Source organism: Festucalex cinctus, chromosome 10, assembly GCF_051991245.1.
Source record: "Festucalex cinctus isolate MCC-2025b chromosome 10, RoL_Fcin_1.0, whole genome shotgun sequence".
Lineage (NCBI taxonomy): Eukaryota > Metazoa > Chordata > Actinopteri > Syngnathiformes > Syngnathidae > Festucalex > Festucalex cinctus.
Genome location: NC_135420.1, coordinates 26,124,325 through 26,147,893, shown reverse-complemented (window position 1 = coordinate 26,147,893; position 23,569 = coordinate 26,124,325). Strand labels below are relative to the sequence as shown.

General features: G+C 42.5%; 1 protein-coding gene across 3 annotated transcripts in view; it reads left to right on the top strand.

The window, feature by feature from the left end:
- The window catches only part of tgfbr3 (transforming growth factor, beta receptor III), a 259,659-nt gene that overhangs the window by 41,712 nt on the left and 194,378 nt on the right, over positions 1 to 23,569 (top strand). For all 3 annotated transcript variants that reach the window (XR_013285283.1, XM_077533668.1, XM_077533667.1), the window contains 2 exons: positions 3,862 to 4,003; positions 16,193 to 16,236. The gene's annotated coding sequence lies outside the window, so the exon portion shown is untranslated. The remainder of the gene's footprint in view (positions 1 to 3,861; positions 4,004 to 16,192; positions 16,237 to 23,569) is intronic.

Sequence of the window (23,569 nt, the reverse complement as noted above, 5' to 3'; positions counted from 1 at the left end):
CACCGCCACTACTACTACCACCACCGCCACTACTACTACTACTACTACCACCGCCACTACTACTACTACTACTACCACCACCACCGCCACTACTACTACTACTACCACCACCGCCACTACTACTACCACCACCACCGCCACTACTACTACCACCACCGCCACTACTACTACCACCACCGCCACTACTACTACTACTACTACCACCGCCACTACTACTACTACTACTACCACCACCACCGCCACTACTACTACTACTACCACCACCGCCACTACTACTACTACCACCACCGCCACTACTACTACTACTACCACCACCGCCACTACTACTACTACTACCACCACCGCCACTACTACTACTACCACCACCGCCACTACTACTACTACTACCACCACCGCCACTACTACTACTACTACCACCACCGCCACTACTACTACTACTACCACCACCGCCACTACTACTACCACCACCGCCACTACTACTACCACCACCGCCACCACCACTACTACCACCACCGCCACCACTACAACCACCACCACCACCACTACTGAATTGCATATATGGTCAAATTCAGACTACATCACGACCACTACTGAATTGCATATATGGTCAAATTCAGACTACATCACTACCACTACTGAATTGCATATATGGTCAAATTCAGACTACATCACTACTACTACTGTTATTAATATTAATACAAACATTGCAGTGTGGATTATTTCTACAATTGTAGTAGAGTAGTGTTAGTATGTGATAGACCAATATGTTTTTAGGGTTGATACTGATAAAAAAAAAAAAAAGAATATATTTGTGAAAATTAAAAACAAAAACAAAAAAAACTGTTGAATTGCCATTAAAGCATATTTGTTAAAACAACTTTTCAAACGTTAAACACTTTGAAGGTTTTTCTTTTAAATTTAGTCATATAAGGAATAGACAGCTTTGTTTTAAAAATATAACAAAAATTGCATGGCGCTTCCAGTGTTATCAGCATGTGTTGAATAAATAAAAATAATAATAAAAAAAAAACTAAGCAAGTAAATAGCTACTTAAAGTTTTCTACTGTAAATGAAGTTTTCCAAAATGCCAAGATAATTTCTTAATTTAGAAAAAAAATAGTGAATTTTTATAAATAAAAAGTGGAGGGAGTTCCCAGTGTCGGCATCATCTTTTATAAAGTAAATTGGAAATTTAAATAATTCCATAAATGAAAAGTTACCTGTACCTCACTGAGCGACAAATGCATGCGAATGAAGCTAATTCTGAGTTTTGGTAGGGTACGTAAAAGGTTTCAAAGATCTTCGCAGACAGTCTGAACATGTTCAAAATTCCTTTTCAACAAGTAAAAACTGTCTTGAACATCTTACAAATCCTGATGAAAACCTAAAATTTGCAAGCATTCACCAGCGCCGCCCAGTGAGATAGCAGCTAGAGCGGCCTTCAGATTCGGAAAAAGGCCGATGCCGATGTTTGTCAAAATGCCAAATATCGGCACCGATAATTGACCCGGACGATAAGCAGTCTATTCCTAGTATTAATATTAGTACAGTCATTGCAACAAGTGTGCTAATGAGATGGCGCTGACTCCAATCTTTTTTTGCTGGCATGACTAATTTCAGGCACACGCATGTTGCCAACATGGCCGTCCATCCGCCGCGCATACACGATCGAGGCGGCGCCATTGTGGGGGGTGGGCGGTTGAGGTGGTGGTGGTGGGGGGCGACGGGGAGGTGGCGGTCCACTTTAGCCGGCGGCGTGATTGACAGGCTGCTGCATCTCCTCAGAAGTGTGTGAAGCAGTCAAGCTGCTTAATAAAACATTAGAAGCAGGCAGCGGGCCCGCGAGGCCCCAGAGGCCCAATGATGATGATGATGAGGAGGAGGAGGAGGATGACTATGACGATGAGGATGGTGGTGGTGATGCGGCGCCTGCTCCGGACGGGGACGTAGGGGGGTTGTTAGTCGGCGGGGTAGGACGGGGTCACGGCTGTTCAAACCCCACGTCCCCTCGCACCGCTGCATCACAGGGGGTCCGCGTGGCCTCATTAAAAACGAGGAGGATCACACGGAAGGACCAGAAGAAGACAAGCCGGCTACTCTCGGCCTCAAAGCCACCGTCCGCCTCCGTCCTCCATTTTGTTCTTCTTCTTTAAGGATGCACAGCAGGCCAAGCTGCGGACACTCGAATATTTTGACCCGCTCGAATACCTCAACACGCGGGAAGAAGCAAGCTTAGAAATGGCAGAAAAAGTAGTAGGATTACCACTATTAAAATACACGACGATCAGAAGCATAGTAGCATACACGTAGTAGTAGTAGTTGTTTAATCTTAGAGTAGTAGACTATTGCATTTAACTCATTTGCTCCCAAAAACGTATAAATACGTTCTATTTTTAATATTACCAGTGTCCCAAAGACGGATTCATACATTTATCATGTTTTTTTTTTTGTTTTTTTTTATGCTAGCGCATACAGAAGGCTTTGATGCAGTCTCTGAACTGAACGGTTGAAACAATGGTAGTTATTACAAAAATGGCCAGCAGGTGGCAGCAGAGTATAAGAGATCAACTAGGGCCAGTTTTAAACAGATTTGTGAATAATAATGAAACTTAGCTACTATATTCTAATGCTAACTGCTGCAAAACAGAAACCGATACAAATATACTTTTGTGCCTGATGAAAGAAGAGGCACTAATCTTTCTTTTGGTAGGTTCCATGTTTTTATAGCAATAGAACACAATATTCTGTGGGTCCTGCAAAATCGGTCAAGATCCAGTCAAAGCCGGGAGCGAAGGTGAAAATGGCTGGGAGTGAATGAGTTAAGAACCAACAGGAAGTGTTCTGATCTTCTTGGTGATGATGTGACATCATCGTGACATCACCAGCTCACCTTTCAACCCCGAGCGTGAAAAACTTTTTTTTTTTTTTGAGATTTGAATTGTAGGACGCAACAACACACCCGCCCAGTATTTGTTTGTGTGTTTTTGTTTACGGCTGAGAAATGAAGTGGTGGTGGGGGAGATTGTTGGCGGTTGGGGGGCGTCCGAGGGATCGTGGTGGCGAGAAGCGGGTAATTAAGCTCCTCCCTGCCTGCCGCCGTCGGAGTGCTTGGTGAAAAGTGACACGGGAGGCCGGGAGCGGCGTGACAAACGTCGGGTGACAGACGTGTCGTGACGTTGGTAAACACACACACACACACCCCGTGCACGGGTGTGTGTGTGGAGTGTGCAGACGGGCTAATGAGGACTTGGATGCACACTTTTCGACTCCCTCACACCGAGAGTCACTTCCTCCATTCTGGCTTCCTTCCTGTCAGCGCACCTCTCTATACGCACACACATACAAGATGGCCTCCCCATGGTGACAAGTTTACTTAGTCTCTGTGTGTGTTTGGATGTGTGCATGTGGGTCTGCATATGTGTGTGTGTGACTTATGTATAGGAGTTTGTGTATTTGTTTGTTTGTGACTAATATAATACTTTACACAGCCAACTATTAACTATGACGCCGACACTACTAGTACTGCTGCAATTACTACAACTGACTTACATTATTGATACGACTACACTAATACTGATAGACTACTATTCAACTACTCATTCACCTACTGATGATCCAGCATCAGGAACAACACAACTGGGGATTCGGTATCTTGCTCAAAGGTGCTCCGAACCCCACAATCTCTGGTTTGGGAGACCTTACTAATACTACTACCCTGCTACCTCTACTATTAAATAATACACAACTACTTCTACTACACTATTTCTATGAGCTATATTGCTACGTTTACCACTACATGATTACTACTAATACTTATATACTTACTTACACTGCTATTTGATCTGCTTTTTGTTTTCACAGTGGAGGTTTGTGCTAGCTGTGAACATGCTACGATGCTGGGATTGGATGTCTTCCTGGAGGCGAGCTTGTGTGGACACGCCGCTCAGCAATTGTGTGTCAGAAGTGTCAAAACAGGCGCGAGGCGGCCACCTCACACTTCCCGGTAAGAGGCAGTGTTTAGATGCGCCTCGGCTTGCAAAGCGGCCCGGATCAGTGTTTTTTTTTTTGTTTTTTTGTTTTTCGTGAGGGGCTGCTGTGAGCTAATTGTGTGTACAATCGCACCTTGTTGGCCTGGGTGTTGCTCAACCGCCACCAAACAAGCCGGGACGCCTTTCAACGCCATTTATTGGCACGTGTGAAAAGCTGCCACCTTTGCGCATGTCACTTTTTCGGTCCCATCGTTGTCCCCCCTGAGAAGTTGAAATATGGACTAACTTATATGGAACACCTGCCACCTCTTGTGAGCTAGATAGAACTTGACCACCATCAAAAGTGAGGAAACATGAGGCAGCTGTCCCATCAATCAATACTTATATTCATACACTGAGCTGATTTAAAAAAAAAAAAAAAGAGCAGGTTGGGTAGTAATCAAGTCAACAGCGCTAACATGCTATTGCTAACAGTTGCAACGCTAACAAACAGCAGCCTACTGTAAGTCGAGAAAGTGTTAAAACTGATCCATAAGAACTTTATTTTAAGCTGGTGCTTTTTAAAATCAAACTTAAAAAAAAGCTAGCATGCTCTTTAGTCGTGTAATATTTGAATCAAATGCTAACATAACAGCTGTCATGCTAGCAGTTAAACTTAATTGAGAAAATGCTGACAGATCCATAAAGACTTTACATCCTGTCCTAAGTCTAGTAATATTTCAAATAAGACAGATAAAATGCTAATATCCCCTGAGTCGGGTAGGCTACTATTGAAAATGAGAATGGATCAAATGCTTACACGCTAAGAGTTATGCTGGAATACAGCAAGATCCAGCGCTAAGGATGTCAATGGAGCATGTCTGAGTCTTGCTGACAGTTGGAGACGTGGAGCATGTGCTGATACTTCCTGGCAGCTCTCATCTCTTTCAAAATCCATCAGTGGAGCTTTTATTTTCCTCTTAAGAGGTAAAACTCTTGACTTTAAATAATCTAGCTAACGTTAGCAGCGCCGCTAGATTATTTAAAGTCCAAGATTTTTAGGAGGGAAATGGGCGACGTGTTGATGAATCACGGCGGCGACGGCAAAAGCTTTTTTCATGCTTTATTTAACAGAGCGTCACTCTGATTAGCGCCACACGCTAACGACACACGCCAGACCCGTCACGCGCTGCCTGGGCGGCCACCAAGGAAGCCCTTAATTAGGACCCATTTGCTGCCTAAACGAGCTGCAGAGAAAAACAGACAACATCAAGTACCATAACACACTCAGTGGAATGTGTTGTTATTGATGAGAAATGACCAAAGTCAGTGAAATTACTCATTACTGCAAATATGCAACTGTTGTGCTAATAGCGCGGCGTCTAAATAACTAGCTAAACGAGAGAAAACGCTAACATCTGTTGTGATACTATATAGCAAGGCCTGCTACACACGTAAGGGTTTTTCAAATCTGAAATGATTATCTGTGACCGACCCCACATATGAAGATTAAAAAATAATAATAATAATAATAATAATAATAATGTGACTTCATCGGGACTTGTGACTGACAGATGACGAATCAGGTGAGTGTAAATGATCATTTCCACCTGCACCGTCAATATTTACACCTCTGGCAGAGACGGTTAGGCTCTTAGCGCTAGCCACCGATTGAGGACGCAGCTCTTGTGCTATTGACTGTCATTGTCGAGTGTACCTAATGAAGTGCCCAGAGAGTGTGTATTTATTTACACAGCCAGCCACCAATCAATCAAACAATCAATCAATCAACCAACGATGTTGACGTCTGGTGCTCAGTCAGACGTCTTGAGCGGTCGCCATCGATCCTCCGCCGCAAGCCTCAAAATGTCAATAGCGAGCCTCTTTGGGGGCTTTCGTCACGGCGTACGCAAAAATAACAAAGAAAAAAAAATCATTGATCAGTTTGGTCTGAGAGCACCTCAGCTGGACAATTTGGACGTTAGCGGCGGATAACGCGCTCACTTTGCGCTTCGCTAGGCCCGCCTGTCAATCTCTCACCACACTGAGGGGTATATTCACAAAGAATGCGCTGCGTCCGGTAATAGTGCGAAATTATTGCACCACAACTGCACCCGCGGTCTGCGCCCAGTTACCCACCTGTTCACAAAGGATATTGCTCAAATTGCATAGCGGCGCAAACACGCCCACAAAACTGACAACTTGGAGCAAATTTGCATCTGATTTACCACACCATGGTTGTTAAAGTAACAGTTGCGAGAAAGATGGCATTATCAGAAAGCGAGATTTGACCGAGAGTAAGCATTTATAACGCCATTAAGCTCGCTCTCTCTCTGTCTCTCTCTCTGTCTCTCTCTCTCTCTGTCTCTCTCTCTCTGTCTCTCTCTCTCTGTCTCTCTCTGTCTCTGTCTCTCTCTCACTGTCTCTGTCTGTGTCTCTCTCTCTGTGTCTGTCTCTCTCTCTCTCTCTCTCTCTCTCTCTCTCTCTCTCTCTCTCTGTCTCTCTCTCTCTCTCTCTCTCTCTCTCTCTGTCTCTCTCTCTCTCTCTCTCTCTCTCACTCTCACTCTCACTCTCACTCTCACTCTCACTCTCACTCTCACTCTCACTCTCACTCTCACTCTCACTCTCTCACTCTCTCACTCTCTGCGTGATCAGCCAGAAAGGGACGTGCACCGTGCCACATGCACTGCTGCTATGATCCCGGGATCGAGGTTGCGGCAGGTTTATACATGCTTTCCATGAACGTTATTTGCGTCACGAAAACTCCATGTGGCTATTTGCGCTGGCGTTAGTGAATTAGACGCTGTATATGAGTCATTTGCATTGGGGTGGGCATATTTTGCGTCAAACGTATGCAAATTACCTCATTTATGCAAAAAACACCGGCGCACCATGGCGCAATCTGGTTGGCAGCGCACTTCGTGACGGATTTTTCTATCGGTGCGCGTTTAGTGAATTCTGCACTCCCGGATTGCTCCATTTTTACCAGTTAGCGCCGTGCAAAGGCGATGCAAACCATTAGTGAATAGGCCCCTTAGTTAGTTCGGTAGCAGCATATCATTGTCATTTTGACTAAAAATTACTTCATGGTTAATACTAGTAAATGATTTACTTTTTAGCTGACAATGGTACATGTGGGGATTTTTTTTTTAAATAGGGGTTTAAACGATTATGCGAACGTCATCGCTGGGAGCGTAGCGCATTACTTGTTTTGTAACAGCGTAGCGTAGCATAGCTCGACTGCTACTCAAATAAACACTAGCGTTAAAAACGTCATCTCATTGCCAAACCAGGTCGTGGACGCAGTTGGCAGGCATGATTGCCGTCGCCGTCACAAAATGTCCGCCGTCTCGCTGCTTTTTCTTTTCTTTTTGTGGCGACAAAGAAGCGGCTGTGATCAAGCGCGGGCGCGTCACCGCCCTCTCTCCCGCCCCTCCCTTTCGCACCACACGTCGTTCTCCCGCCGACGTGGCTTTGAAGCGTCTGTCGTCTCGTCTCATTAAGACATAAAAGCGGCGGAAAGAAAATGAGCATTTTGAATCAACTGTTTACTGTGCTGCTTAATAAAAAAAAAAAAAAAAAAAAAAAAGCTGTGCAATTTAGCTGCGACGCCTCCTCGCAATTACACCGGGTTGCCTCTCCCACGTCCATTTAGCATGAGTTTCCCGAACAAACCCTCTCGCTAATCATCTGGCACATCAAAAAAAGCTGCCGCGCACGCCGACTTTTAAATATTCAAATGCGCGCAGCTCAAAAATCATGCGGCACTTCAAAGAGTTTTGCTTTAATTTTTCTCCGCCCGCCAACTCCACAACTTGCAAATGCCAATTAAATATCACTCACCCGTGGATATTTACCTCACTTATATTCGAAATACATATTATTATATCATATTTACCTCAATGTTTATATTATGTTTGTACGTATTAGAAAGATTGGCCCCTCATTTCCAGCCGTCAACGTGACAACAAAGAAGTCGTTCATGGCTAGTAACGACGCCTCAATGCATTAACGTAATGTTAGCATATTCAGCTAACAACAGCATTAGATTTTCTGATCAACACTTACATATCATGAGTGGTAATGGTAGGAATCTTGAAACTGTAACAATGTCAAAATGAAGCGTGAAACAGCCCAAAGAACTCTTGTTTCCACCACTTTTGCACCTGTTCCTGCCAAAACATGCCGCGTTAGTCTATGAACAGTACATAAGATTTAAAAGACGAAATAGTACGCATGAAATGTGTCGTTGAGGAGATCAGCTACTAAGAGCACACACAAAATCAGATTTAAAAGTAATAATGTTAAAATATCATTTTAAAAAGGCTTACACAATGTGTCATTTTAAAAAGGATGTACAATATAAATTGAAAAAACTTGTCATCAAATAGCAGTGGAACTATTTAAAAAAAAAAAAAAAAAAGAAAGGCTAGTAAAATTTAATAAAACAATTGAAAAGGTTTAACCATAAATATCTTCCAACCTAGCAAAAATAAATAAAAATAATTACAAAAAGTCTAATTAAAAAAAAAAATCTGAAAATGTAATCTATTAAAAAAAATCTTTATTTAAAAAAAACTAAAAACTTTAAAGGTTAACTCATTCACTGCCAGTCATTATAGAAAATTTTTACATTTCCAATACTCACGTGATATTACATTCAATAATTATATATAAACCGAATCTACCAAATAACAGAATAGACTCCCTACTTTTTGTCCCGTCCCGTTCTTTTATAATTGACAGCAGAAAAATGTAGGTTTGCCAAAATACAGCCATTTCTCCCATGGACTCTGAAACTGTGTTTATTTCCTATAAAATGGGGCAATGATGTCATCTACCGGTGGTTGGGCATCAGTAAAGTTGTTTCCAAGTTTGATATTTACAGTGGAGCATGCTCAGATTCGCCCCCATTTAGCCCCGCTCTTCAAAATACAATTGACAAGTATACTTGTCAAAGGCAGTGAATGAGTTAATAATTTTAATTTTGTCCCCAAAATGATTTAACAAGAATTATCTTCTAAAAAGAAAAATATTTGAATATACCGGACAAAACAAAAATACTGTGTGAACAAACAATATTAAACAGTCATTTACAATCAAAATTTTAATTATAAAACAAATGCCATTAAAAAGCTTTAAAGATAATTTTTCAGTAATTACCTTTTAAAAGAGCAAAATCATAACATGTCAAAATGTGATTTCAAACAAAAAAGCCGTAGCCCCCTGAACAATTCACTTTTTTAAAATCCCGTTAAAAAAAAAAATTTAAGAAGGAAAACGATAGTGACACTAACATTTTCCGACACCATTTGCTACACGTCAGGCTCCATTTTGCGTGTTTGAGACGTTTGTGAGCTAAATCGTCTCCGATAGGGGGAAAAAAAAAAGGAGCAAAGTAAAAGCCACACGCACACACTCATTTTACAAAAGAACCAAAAAAAAAAGGAAAAACTGGCGTAAGTTTTGCGTGTTTGTGCTAACGCGACGTGACAAGTCATCCTCCCCGAGCGGCGGGAAGAAATGGTGACAGTTTATCCCGTACACGCCGCCGCTATTGACACGTTTCCGTCTGCGGAAAAGACGACAAAAGCGAACGGCGGCTTCAGTCACAAGACATTTTTTTAAATGTGACAAGCGCTCGCTTTCATCTCTGCTTTGTGTTGCGGAATAAAAATAAATAATAAGGATCCTCCCGCAATGTTGATGATGATAATGATGATGACGTGATGTTGACGTGTCTCGACTGAAAAGGTTTTACGCGGGAGACATCCGAAATATGGTATATAAACAAAAATTATGTGCATATATGCACGTTTCGTGGGACTTATATCAAATAAGAAGGAAATATGGTACATTAGCGTGTAAATCCTCTCACAGCGGGTAAAGAAAAACTTGGAGTTGATTGATCCCCTGAGGAGGCTCAGCCGAGAGTCACGGCCGGGAGACTGAATCGATGATCCGCTCAGCCCCTTCATTACGACTCCCTCGACTGGTCGCCGGGACAAAATCAATAATGTCAAGCGTCTGGCGCAAGCAAAGGTCCCGTCCGCTTGTTAACACGGCTGGGACAAACACGGCTTTTGTAGGATGGAGCGAACGCCGGCCCGGTTCCCAGGATCCTTCAGGTCCGCTCCGTGACCTCCCACCGAATCCGAGGTCACGAGGCCGACGCTCGCTCGTTAAACCGGAGCTACGCATGCCGGCGTTTTCCATTCATTTTCTCCCGCAAATCCTGTTTACAATCCCGCATGACACAGGTTGAACGCGAGACTGGTCGCCGGTCAACCAAAGGGCAGGTTCCCTTGTTAATCAAATGATCAATGAATTGGTTACCAGTCAAACACAGAACCAAACTCGATAAACGATGAGCTTGTCACCCGTTAATCAGTGTACGCAGAAACAAGTGATGGACTGGTCGCCAGTCAGTCACAGAGCGCATACTGGAAAACTTGATTGGTCGCCAGTCGATCACAGAGTGCACACTGGAAGAATGTGGTGGATTGGTCACCTACCAATCACAGCTCACATCTTGACAGTTGATTGGTTGCCAGCAGAGGTATAATAATTATCTATTTAATTTATAATGAATTTGTATTTCATTTTGAGTTTTGTTTTCTAAATGTAGTTCATTTGAATTAGTTTTTGTTTGTAAATGCTTCATTTTAATTTAGTATTTATTTGTCTACATTTTTTTAAAATGTATATTTCTTGCAAGATTAAAAAAAAAAACAGTAAATATTGTGTAGTAAAATCTCTCTCTAGTCAGCGCGTGGAACTCCTTCATTCCGCCTCGCGTTTTTAACGACAAACATGGCCGTCCTCAGGACCCATTACTTCCAACGTAATTGGACGCGACCAATCACGCCCCGTTCGCGATTATCTCCTGGTCCTGAAGGATTCGCTGGAGCGTCTCGCTAATGTGTCGTTCTCACATTAGGCAACAACTGAAGGCAGGTGGAGGCTTGCTACATTAATGCAATTAGCATTAGCGCCGCTAATCATGCATAAATTGAGGCGTGCACTCGGGAGGACGGCGCCGTTTGTGAGCGCGGCCCTAGCTAGCTAACGCGCCGTTTATCTTTCCTGTCGCTTCCTGTTAGCGGGCGCCTTCATCAGCGTTAGCATCATTAGCATGCCGCGTTACGTGAGCCGAATCATTGAACATGATGCCCGTGTAATACGCTCGCTTAATTAATAAAGTCACCAGGAGCAGGCTGCTACCTTGGGTCACATTGGAGAGGTGGTGAAGCAGCATGTGGTTCATTAGCCTGTTATGAATGGACCCACCAAAAAAAATCTCAAGAAGCAATGCTGTTTACTTCTTGTTGCTTGTTCACCTCAGCCTGCATCTTTAATTATTTATCCTTCGTAAGCACAAAACCAAAATTCTCGTGTATGTTGTTGTATTTTTCCAAGATGGCGCTTCTAGACAGGCGTGTAGGAGCGCAGATTGGTATGCATTTTGGCTTAGCGCTCCGTTAATGTTTCAAGTTGCCGTGCGCGCGTCTCCACTTTCACTCTTTCTGAAGCCAAACAGCGAAGGCCAAAATAATTTGTTTCTCTTCAATAAAACATTAAAGCGCACCGAGCCGCGTCCTGAGCTCGTGAGCTGCCCCGCAGCCCCCCCCACACTCGCCGGCCCCGCTCTCAAAGGTCTTGTTAATGTTTCAAAAGTGCACATAAGACGCGGCAGGCAGACGATTAATGTGAAAGATACCCACAGGCTACCTGCAGGATTTATTATCGCGGCTGCTGCCTGCTTCTATGGCGTGGCGCTAACACCTAGCGTAACGCTAACGAGAGTGCTGGGAGTGCAGGTTGGGTTGACGGCGGCGTGTTAAAAATGCTACAAAGCACAGCCTGCAGTTATGAAGCGGCTTCAAAAAAAAAAACGAGACGTTTGGCGGCGGAGAGAAGTGGGTTAAATGTTTTAAACGCGCTCGCGTGACGTCGACGCCGCCGCAGCCCGGCAGCGCCTTGCAAGAACCTGCGCTTGTTGTCAAAGTAAATTGACTGTTTCCAAAATATTTGTCAATTAGAGATAACGTATGATGGTGGGATTTTGGGTTTGTAGTTGACAACAAACACATTCTGGAAGTGGAGGTTACATAGGCGCAACCGAGCATCGAAAGGATGAGGGGGAAAAAAAAAAAAAAGTGTGACCTGACTCAGCAGAAATGACATAATCAGGCTTTAACCATTGGTAGACCTACAAAGCAATTCTTCTGTTAAAATAAAAAAAGAAAAGTTTTTCACTTTTTCCAAATGTATTTTTTATTTTTTTTTAGCTTTTTTTGGTGGCAGCCTGCCAGCCACACTAAACGTATTTGTTCCAACAGTAGCCTTAAAAGGCCACTAGGTGGCAGTGCTGCTCTTCCCAATCCTTTGCCATCAGTCAAATGCTTTCAAAGGCGAGTTATATGTAGAATTTTGTAAAATTAATCTTCTAAAATGTTTAGTTTTTTTTTTTATTTAAATAAAAGCGTTCATATAGCAGTTTAACACCATCGTTATTAATCTTGTTTACTCAATTATCCATACGATCATTGACGCGATTCAAGGCCACAGTTTCAAATCAAGAATTCTGCTCGCCGGCGGTGGTAAAATATATAAATAAATTAGTAAATATTGACGCTAAATGCCCCAAACAAGCTGCTGGAGTTTTATTTTTGAATGCTTTTAACGCAACGGCGAGAGGCGGGCCGCACCCTTAAAAGCGTAAGATCATAAAAAAGCCGAGAACTATGAATGTAGATATGCTAATATCTGGAGCGAGGCTTTAACCGGCCTCCTCTAATGGCCGACGCCGGATAAATACTTGAAGCCGGCGCTAAATAAATGATTTATCGCTGCTCATAAATTATTGGCGCTAAATATCCCAGAGCACTTTTTGCCTCATTGTACATCTTTTTTTCTTTTTTTTTTTTCCCCTCCCTCACGTCTGCGCTCGGGTTTATCTCCCGATATCACACATGGCAAACGTCTCGTGTAAATATGTATACGGCTCATTCTACTTATTTATTTTACACGCCTCATTTGAATATTTCATCCTCAGCATAAACTGCTATTTGTTTCCCACGGCGTGACGGCGTCAAAGACGGACAAAATTCACACTTGTATGAATCATTTACAGCCAGCCCGCTTTTTTTTCGCAGCCCGGGCCTCGTTTAAGCGCTTGGCAAATGAACGCTTTGGATTAGGGAAAAAAAAAAGAACAACAAAAAAAGACAGGATGCAGCCTCGTTAGCTAGTAGGGCTGCAAGGGGTGGGGGTGGTAAACCATATGGTGCACCCCCCGCAAGCTACTCAGAAAATATCCATTTTCTATACCACTTATCCTCATTAGGGTGGCGGTTGAGAGATCGTCTATTTTTGGTCAAGAGGTGGGCACAACCAGACTCGACTTCAAGTCTAATTTAGGGTTAGAGTTTCAAAGTTGGATTTTGGGCCAGGCTAACCCTAACGTCCGCTAACGAAAAACTAAGTTAGCATCCCGTCTACTTATTTGATTGGCTTGTTCTCAGGTGAGCGGCGCTCAGCCGTCGTCTTTAAGCGACACATGAAAGACGTCAAAAGATCTTTCACTTACACGAGCAAATTGACGACAAAACACGGCGGCGTCCGCTCCCAGAGGAGCTTGTCGCGCCGTTTGTCCCGCCTGGCAGCGCTCAAATTGAATAATAAGGCGACAAGGCGTCATGTGATCCAAGCGTGGCCCGAGTGGGACGAGCGGTTTTGATGCGCGGCGGCGTCAAATGTCCGGCGTTGTCCCGTTTCAACTTTACCGTAACGTACGTGTTGCTTTCATCTCCTCCCTGTCCCCCGCGCCGTAACCACGTAAACGCCGGCGCATTAACTGCTGCTGTCAGCGCGATGAGATGTTATGCAAATGAAGCTGTTAACATCTTATGTGTCACGTCACACGCTAGCAGCCAGATTAGCATCGCCAGCTAATAAATGGAGCTTTGACCGTTCTTGGCTTGAAACCTTCATTAAGTATCCAAATCTTGTCTTTAAAACTCTGATTAGAAACCCCAATTTGTTCAGAATGAGATTTTATGCAATTAATGGTGGTAACATTGCAGATGTGACTTTACACGCTAGTGCTAACATGATTAGCGTGACGGGCTAACAGCGCTTATCATTACTCGTCCTGTTGAAATGGACATCCTGTCTTGAAACTAATTTAAAACCCAAATCTTGTCTTAAAACACTCTTTAGAAATGCTAATTTCACTAGAATCAGATGTGAAGCAAAGGAAGGGGTTAACATTTTAGACGTCACAATGGAGCTAGCAAAAGCGCGATTCGCATGATGAGCTTGCATAGAAATGTTGGTCGTATTATTAGACTTTTTATTCAGATGGACGTATGGGCTTCGTTGTTTTGATATTTGAATTTGTAACCCTAACTCTCGTAACCATGCTAGCATGCTAAAGTGATTGCGGCCATTTTGCTAATATGCAAACAGCAGCCTAGTCCCAAAATATGGAAGAAAAAAAATAAAATAATAGTAGTATAATTTGGGAGAGCTGTGAACTTCTAGTTGTGATAAAAGTGTGGGCTGGCAAGTGTAAGTAAAAGCCGTAACATGACAGGCTTTCAACTTTGACGTTTCATCTTCTCCTCTTAAAAGCTGGACCTGCAATTAGCTCGTCTTTGATTGCAGCCGCCCGCTCGTTTGCTAAAAAGCTGAAAAAGGTTCATTTGCTGCCAAGAAAATCAAAGCATTGATGATGTCATCACAATGCGTGTTCATTCACAACTGTTAATTTGCTGCTAAGCTAATGAAGTCTTTTGTATTTTTTCCCCTTAACCTTTCTTTTCCTTTTCATGCTTTTTCATTTTCTTACTTTATTCTTCCTCCATTTCTTTTACCTTTCTTCCTACCTTCCCTTCTGTCCTCCATTTTTTTCTACTCCTCCTTCCTCCATCTACTTTTTTCCTCTTCCTCCCTTTTGTCCCTCCTCTTTCCCCCCCCATTTCCTCCAACTTCTTTCCTTTTATTTCTTCTCTCTTCAACTTGCTTTATATCCTTTTACTTTTTCTTCACTTTTTCTCTCCCTTCTTTTTCTATTTCCCTTATCTTTCTACGACTTCCTCCTTATTTTTCCTGCACCTTCCCCAATTAGTTGCCTAATTAGAGGCCCGCATTTACGGGTCAAACTAGCGGCGGAAAGAAGAGCCGCCGCAAGGAGTTGAACAAACGATTTCAAACTGTTGCATCATCATCATCTTCATTACGGTGGCCGATTATTTAGCAAGTGTCGCTGTGGCAATGAGTGTCCAAATGGCTAAATCAGGATGGCAAAAGAAGTCCTAGCTTGAATTACGAGTGCTGTTTTGTTTCCACAACGGTGATTGGCCATGTTGTTTTGGGCGACATTGGTTGTGACAAATGTCATCGTGAGTCAACTCATTTAAAAGTATTTCAAAAGCTAATTTATCAAATTCATTACAATGAATTTTAAAAATTTTAACTTGCTCTTTTTCATGAATTTAAATTTTAAAATTTATTTTAAAATGAAATCAGCGCTGTAGTGTAGTTGTACTCTGCAAAGACCAACTTCAATAAATTGTTTATTTTTTTTAATGGTGTCTTTAAATTGGATTATTTATTCAGTTTAGTATTTTAAAATAATAATAATAATAACATAAATATAATTGATCATCAATTTTGTATGTGCAATTTTTGCATTTTTTTAAACTTAAAATCAAAATAAAAAAATCACTTATTTATAATCAAATATTTTTTTTTATTGCTCATAATTTGTTTCTAAATTAAAATGATGATTGCATGATTAATAATTTACTTCTGTATTCATTTATTTCCTTTTACAAAAAAATAAATTAATATAAGAGAAAAAAATGATGCCATAACATTTGTACAAGGTACAAACTAAAACAACACAAAAGTGTATCTAATGAAGTGACCACTTAACATACGTTACAATCAAGTACCGACGTCTCCCTCAAGACGAGAGGTGTTCTGTGCATATATGAGGTGAAGGCAGTGAGCTTCAAATATTAATACCTTTTTTTTTTTTTTCCTCCATACTTCAGAAAGGCAAAAATAATCTGGGGGTAGTGAGGGGGAGGAGCAGCAGGAGGAGGAGGAGGAAGAGGAGGGCGGGGCATCGCCTCAGCTCTTCTCAGAGGAGTCCCGGTGTCCCCTCCTAATTAAACATGCATGACCGTGGTGTTGTTGTTGTTTTTTGACAGGACGCCAAAACAAGCCCAGGTGGAGGCGGGTGTGCAAACAACTTGTGAGTACACGCATCAAACACACAAATTAGCACCTTGGACGTGGGCATATACATGAGGAATGTAAAATACCAAAAGAATACCACTGCAAATATTTAATTATAAAAAAAAAAAAAAAAAAAGTAGTTTCATCATGTTTTTATCTCCAAACGAGACGTAAAATATCAGATTAGCTGTTAGCGAACGCTGGTCCAGTTTCTTTTCATTACGGTAAGTGCTTTTGCTGCAAACAATGAATTTTGGGGGGTGGGGGGGGGGAGTCTGTCTGTAGTACTCAAGTATAACTGCATGGGGCAGAAGTGAGTAGCCTTCTTTAAAACAACAGAAGGAGGATTTGATCCACTGGGATAAACAAGTAAGATTTGGAGTGAGTTCATTTGTAATTTCTTGAGTATTTTCTTCATATAGTCTCGCTATATTTTGTATTGATGTCACCTTTGTCTAAGCTACACCCCCAAAATAATAACTGTCCAATCATAGCACAGGACAACACAAAACAGAACACTCCACTGGTGACTACCTGTTGAAGTTTTTGATACATTTTTATTATTTTAAAACATAATTATTGTAGTTAAACAATATGTTTAAGTGACCAAGCTCTAGATTAAGCTACCTAAAAATTGACAAGCACACGATTTGTTGGCTCTCTTTGTCTGGTTCTTGAATTATTTGAGAAATAATGTTGTCTCACAATGCTAACTTTATATTTTCCAAGTATTAAAGTTAGGAGGTTGCCTACTGTACATAGTTATCCGTTCTATCAGTTGACCCACTCAGGTTGGACGCTAATGCTATGATGTCATAAGCATTGTAAGTTGGATTGAAAAATACAAATCAATGGGCACACTTTCTCTTACATAATGCTATGCTGTTGTTAGCTCAAAATGCAAACATTAGCCATTACTGAAAAGCAGGCTTAGCAAGCTAAGCTAATGAAGCTAGCTACATGTTCCCAGTTGTTAGTAAATAGAGAGCTTGCCAGCTGGACAGATGCTGCCAACGCTATGATTGGGAAGAAAAAAAAAAAAGAAAAGAAAAAGTTAGCAACATTTTTATCCTGAGGTTGTCAGGTGTGAGTAATTGATACAAGAGTGTCTTCTGTGGCTTGAAGGCTGCCAGCAGCAGGTGAAAAACAACAACAGCAAAGCGGGACAAGCTGGGCGGGCGACAGATGGACGCACAGGGGCCTGGCTTGGCAGCAGCAGAATTGCACAAAAAAAAAAAAAAAAAAAAAATGATAGTGAAAAATGGATGGAATGGACAGATGAAGGAGAACAAGTCGATACAGACCCTCTCATAGGGTTCAAGTGCAAGCCGGTGTGGGGGGTTGGGGAGCATCCCCGAGGGAGCTTCACTTTTTCTTCATTGTTGAAATGTTCAAAATGTCAATTGGGTGTAATTAAGGGTTGTTTCACAGGTGTAGTTCACTTTTGCTGGTTCCAATTGTGTTTGGGGGGTTTGGGCTGGGGGCAGCGGCAAGTGCAAGTCAGTGGGCACTGGGGGCTGTTCTGACATGAAGTTGACCAAATTGTCAACTGGGGTATCATTAAAGGGATTTCTTTTTTCTTGCGCATAGTTCACTTTTTGAGTTCCCAACAGTTGATGGTTGTTTTGGGGGTTTTGGTTGAGGTCAGAGCAGCAGCAGACCAGATGAAATAATCCTGAAAAGTGGATTAATCAGACAAAAAACTAAACAAAAGGGACAATCTAAAACCGAAGCAGACATCTCAAGATGTCTGACGCAACAATTTTAAACATAATTTGCTTTCTATGGTCCAAATCCAGTTAATGGTTTGTGTTTGAAGTTGACCACCACGAGGACACCTCCTGACTTGTCAATTTGGTCTGAATTAAATGTTGTTACAGTTGTCCCAATCAGTTGGTTTGTTTAGCTAGCAGTCGAGAGGAGGAAAAATATCCTGAAAAATGGATGGATCAGACAAAAGCAGGTGGGAAATGAGCAAAGAACTTCCTGTGTTGGAAGTGTGGGGTGGACGCGGTATAAGGAGAAAAAAAAAATCCTGAAAAATGGATGGAATGGACAAAAAAAAAAGGCGTGTAAATAATTGGACAACTTCCCATGTTTGAGTCGATATATTGACGTACTGCAGTTTTCAAGTTGAAATTGGTCAGTCACCATCTGCACCAGAACATCTACTGACATGAGGACTTTGAAAATCTTAATTAAATGTTGTTACATCATATACTGCAATGTGCTTTCGTTTGCGGGTTTGTGAAACAGGGTGGTGAGGACACCCAAAAAATGGATAGATAGGATGAAAAATGAGGCAGGGGAGAACGAGTGTAGAACTTCCTGCATTTGAGTCGATGCGGACATCTTGCTGGTTTCGCCTTGAAATGTTTTGGGGCTTTCGGGTGGTTGGCGGCCGTCCCCCAGGCGGCGCACCTCTTGACACGAGGATGTTGAAAATGTCAATTGGGTTTTAATTAAATGCTAGTTTACTTTATGTGGTCCCAAACAGGGAGTTCGGTTCGGGAGGTTGGTGATGATGAAAAATGGAGGGTATGTACAAAAAAAAAGGAGCAGGGGAGAAAGAGTGAAGAACTTTCCGTGTTTGAGCCGATGCAGACATTTCATGTGCAACTCGGCGGGGCGGGGGCGGCTGGCGGCCGTCCCCCCCACGGGGGCGCTACTGACACGGCGAGCCTCCCGAAGATTAACGGCATCACCTCGGCCGTGGTTACAAGGTCAAGAAATTGCTCCGACTGCACCCCGCCGCCTCTGCCCCACCTCCCTCCCGTCCCCACTCAGGGTCACATGACGAGCAGAAAAGAAAATGCACTTTTTTTTTCTTCCCCCTGGCGTTCCAACTTCCTCCAGATCTTTTTCCGCATGACTTGCCCCTAAACTCAAGAAACTACACGAAGGGCGGCTGAATTATGGATGGCGGCTTGCTGATGAAGTTGTGCGACATCTAAGCGACACAACGCCTCCCCCAGGACTGCGACCAAGTCCCCCCAACCCCCCTCGGATTCTAATTAAGCAGCACTCATAATTAAAGTGAGTTAAGAACAAGGCGGGACATCAATATGTGATGGATTGTCACTAAGGGACGATCCCGCTGACTAATAATGAGCTTCTTCATTAGTTAGCATGCTAGCGACAGGATCTAGCTTACACGAGAGCAATGTTATTGTGAGGCTAAATAATGTATGGCACCGCCTGTTCAAATGCTAACACGTCCATTTGCGTTAACCCGTGGCGGCGTAACAACACCCCCGCCGGGCTATTCCCCCCCCCCCCCCTTCGCAACTTCCTGGGTGTCGCGGTGAAAGCGGGACACGCCGAAGCGAAAACGCTTGTCGTCTTCGGCGTCCTGAAATTACGGTAGCGGAGTATCCTCCCGGCGACGCGGCATCCAACATTGATGCCTCCTTTTTATGCTTTTATCACCTCGTAAGTGAGGACGCGCCCCGCCAAAGTAAAACGCATTTCTGCCCATCGCCAAAGTAAAAACACATCCTCTTAGCATGAGCGCCGCTGCTTGGCTTTTAGCGTTTAGCGTCTGGCGGAGTCACCCAGCTGGGAGCTAACAAACGCGGCACTCTTGGGTTATTTATGAATTCAAGAGAAAAAGCAAACAATATTTAACGTTAACATTTATATTGCAATCATAAGCACAAAATGTTGGCATCGTTGGCAGTTAATAAATACATTTGTATAGTTGTTCATACTGTGTCAGTGTCATTGTAATCATTAAGCAGGGATGCTAACAAAGCTGCTAGCTTTTACATTGTAAGCTAGAACAAGTGACTTGTGATGTTTTGAATCATTGTACGGTGTCTCTGAGGGCCCAAATAGGTGCCTCACCGTGCCCAACTAAGTAGTCTCCAATTATTTAATAATTACATCACTTGTGCCCGTTAATATGAAGTAGCGTGTTGGCGTGTTAACCAAGCAGAGCGCACAAGATATCCGAGGGTCTGACTGACGTGGGAGCTGTCTTGAGGGAGGCCCCGGCTACACGTGCTAATGCTAATCAAGGCCTGTTCGCTGCCATGTCGCGGCGCGGGAACACGGCAGCGTCGGCCGCGCACCCGTGCCGGACACGCGGCAGCTACATTAGTGCGCCATGTTCTGCAGCGTGGGAGAGCGTTTCTATTGCGCCGCGGAAGAGCAGCCTGTCACGTCGCGTTAGGCTGAGAGGAAGTCATGCAGACGTGTAATTGGTGGACGGGAAAACCCCCCCCCCCAAAAAAACGAAAGTGGCGGCGTGGCGGGAGGCTTTCTAAAAGGAAGCTGGCGAACATCACGGCGTGTTTGAGACATTAGCCAGCTTTTAGCAAAGTGCCGACCTTCAGGACAAAGGATTCCAGCTAGATTTTTCCCCCCCATGACCGCCATCTCCCATTTGCCGCAGTTTACCTGATTGCAACGTTAGCTCTACTGTAAAATGCTCCAGCGTTAGAGGTCAAAAAGACGAGAGATGTTTTCCCAGCGTTGCTCGCCTCCGAAATCTCAGAGCGGAATCACTTTCCTGACAATAATTGATAAATAATGCAGAGCGTGTGTTTGAACGGGGAAAGGCTTTCGCATCTCTTCCATTAACTCGGATTAAGATTTCATTGTGACGCCGGGGAGAATGCTAGCAATATCCCGGCTCATTGCCATCAAATTTTTATTACCGCTTTTTTTTTTTTTTTGGCCTTCCCCTGTACGACATTCCTGCCGGGATGTCGGAGACGGGACTCCGGACATGAACTCCCCTTTGGTGCCGCCGCCGACCTCAATATTTCATCAGTTGGCTGTAAGATGCTGAGATTCGACTGCGGCGGAATAAGCGAGGTGACGCCGGGAAGATTGTTTGTAACAATATGGGGAAAAGGCGACCGTTTTGACCAATTTGAACAGTTTATCACAAATTTTTTGGAAGTCCTCGAATGGCAAAACGTTGACCTTTGAAAAAGTGTTGAAATATGCTAAACAAACGAATATTTGGCATTCACAAATTCACATTTTTTGTGGTTTGTTTTTGCGTTCAGGCCAAGGCATGTTTAATATAAAAAATATATATTGTCTTGGTTTGACCTTATGGCATCTTGGGGCCGAGCAACAATGTTGAAGTGAGGGTGAGGAGCATCATTGAAGTCAAGTCATCTTTATTTATATAGCAATTTCAAACAGCCAGTCACAAAGCGCTTTACAGAAACAAAATAAACATTAACAGCAATACAATACAATCACAACAATTCAACATTTTGTCATTCCTACTACATACGCTTTGTCAAGTCAAGCCATAGCTCTATCTAAAAGAGCTTTGCCACCATCTCAAATACAAATAGTTTACAGTGCACGTTCAAGTACATAAGTGGCGGAAATTTGGGCACTTTTTACGTCAAGTATTGGACTCGTGCTAACAAGCATCACTGCTTTGCTATGTGGCTGAAACTGTGGGTGGCAGGTGCGAAACGTCTTGCTGACCCTTGACTAAAAGTGACCACTACGATTACGTTTCCATACTCAAGTAAATAATTGAATTGTATCGGATTTATGTCATTTTCTATTTGCAAGTCTTGAGCCGCTTTACGTAAAGCGGCACCTGAGTGGCAAATGGGGAAAATGTCGACCTGAGATATGAATATTTGATGGGCCAAGTCAGCCATGAGATTCCAGCGTAAAAGAACGGAATAAGTGCTAAGGAATAGATCGGGAAAAGTGACTCCGAAAAGGAGGAAAGGGGGCGTTTAGATGCACACACCACTCCATTGTGGCTCCAAAATGAACCCCTCCCTCCTTTCTGCTATCCGCAACCCCTCCGGGCCACACGGGGGTCTTCAAGTGACTTCCATTGTGAGCACTCTTTAGCTTGAAAGCTAATGGCTAATGCGGGAGAAGAAAGTGGACATCCCGTTCACATTTGTTTCTTGAGGGTGCGTTTTATTTTCTTGTTTTTTTTTTTGTCCTTTGAGACAATTCCAAGCATTTGGAAAAATGTCCATTCAGCCAGTTCACAAGAGCTATACAATAATAAACAAGAGCGCCCCCCGCAGGCATGTGCTGTCTTGTCTTTGTGCCCGTTAAGGAAAGCAGAACGCTATAGCGCCCGAGGCCCAGGAACACTTTGACACGTTTTCTTTCTTTATTCTTTCTTCATTATATGATTTATTCTCCATGGTAAAAGTGGACTCGGGTGGAAATATTGGTCTTGACAGTTTACTTTATCCTCGTTTTTGTTATCATTAGGCCTCATGAGGTCAAATTCAAGCTTTTAGACTTTACATTTAGGGACAATTGAAGCACATTTCAACTTAAAAATGAAATCCTTTATGTTCAAGAAATGTTATTTTCTTTTTTTTTTTTTAAATCCCCCATGCAGGCAACGCTACTTTGTAATTCATAAGATTATCTACAGACACCAAAATAAATGTAAAGCATTGCATTAATAAGAGTTGGTCTAGATAAACAGCACACTGTAGAGAATCAAGATGTTGTTGTGTACAGTATACTGTATTTCTTGACTGTTTCATATTACGGATGTATAATTTTGTTACATTTTTAAGTGCCTTCGTGTTCCTCACTTTTCCATCACTTTTAAAAAGTGTACGTATTAGCACACTTAAAAATCTTGGAGCAATATTATAACAATAAAATATTCAGCAGTATATATGGATTTAAAAGTTACATTTTACAATGTATATTAAAATATACATATTTAACATATATTTGTGTACATTTCAATCCCTCAAAGGGAAAATAATGTAAACATTTGAAATGAGCTGATTTCTATGAATAGCTTAAAAATATCTAAACGGTATCGAGCCAGGATAAGTCAAAATATATTAAAGATGTAATACAAAATCAACTCATATGTATAAAATGTATATTTATGTACAAAATAGCAACTATGCCACAACGTTTCTCTGTCCGACACAATAATCCATTTTTAAAAACTATTTCCGGCTGAGTGATGTGTTTGTTGTGTGTGCGCTGGTCCGGCACTGCATGTACACTATTTATCACTTGTTATTAACAATAATAACAGTGCTCCTCTGGGGGGCTCGAGGGCTAAGTATGCCCCCCAGCAGTGCAGCCCCTGCTGGACACAAGAGAGCGTCCTCCCGAGGCTTGCAGCGCAACACATTAAGTGTCAACTATAGAATATTAGATCAACGCCGACACGTATTCTGATGGATGGATGCGCCGCTTTCATAAATAACGCAAAGCGTGTCACAAGCGCCGGAGCTAATGTAATAACAAGCTAGTTGCATAGCAAACAAATGTAGGATGGATTTTTATGAGAGTTAAGTTGCATTTATTTATTCAACAGAAACATGACGCAAGGGTAAGAATATTGCATATTTTTCAAAGGTTAA